The sequence below is a fragment of the Corylus avellana genome, chromosome ca2, assembly GCF_901000735.1.
Source record: "Corylus avellana chromosome ca2, CavTom2PMs-1.0".
NCBI lineage: Eukaryota > Viridiplantae > Streptophyta > Magnoliopsida > Fagales > Betulaceae > Corylus > Corylus avellana.
The window spans coordinates 35,289,128-35,289,921 of NC_081542.1; positions in this window are offsets into that span (position 1 = coordinate 35,289,128).

The following is a 794-nucleotide window of genomic DNA, read 5'->3' on the forward strand; positions in this document are numbered from 1 at the left end:
TCCGGGTCTGGCGGGTCGACCCGGTTTTTTTTCTTTCTTTTTTTCTGCCTCGCGTCAGACGGCTCACCTCACGTTTTCATTTTTTTTTTTTTGATTTTTTGCATTTCTTTTTAGTAGCACACTTTATTGACAATTTATACAATAATGGTAATTAAATCCATGTAGCAAGATTTACAAAACATGCCTACGGGCTATGGCTACATTATGGTACATGTATGTATGCAAGTTTTCTCTTTTCTCTTTTTTCAATCACACATGTGGAAGTAGAAGTTTCCAATTTAATTGGTAAAGCAGATTCTATTTGATTCAATTTCTCTTCTACCAAAATTATCACTCTTTTTTTCTTTTTCTTTAATTGTTTTCTCTACCTTTTGTCTGAAGAAATTTTTGGAAATATTATTATTGGCACTCAATCCACAAGCAGATCTAATAACCAGTTAAGTACTACTGTGAGAAGATTTTCCGTACTCTTAAGGCCATTTGTGCCCAAACAGATGCATATATATCAAACTTAAAAGGAGTTAAGTACGTAATTACCAACAAAAGAGAAAGCCAACAAGAAAACTCCAAATGAGTAATTCCATTCATCAAGCTGACAAGAAACTGCGATTTTCATTGTTTAAATTAATTTTTTAACACTTTTGTTACATGTGGGACTAAAGGGTGATGATTGAGAGCACACGGCGTGCATAGCACGCCTGTGCATTTTTTTTTTAATTAAAAGAAAAATTTTTACACGCCGCGTGTTGTCTTCATTTACCCGGGACTAAATTATAAGTGGACTATTTTAATAA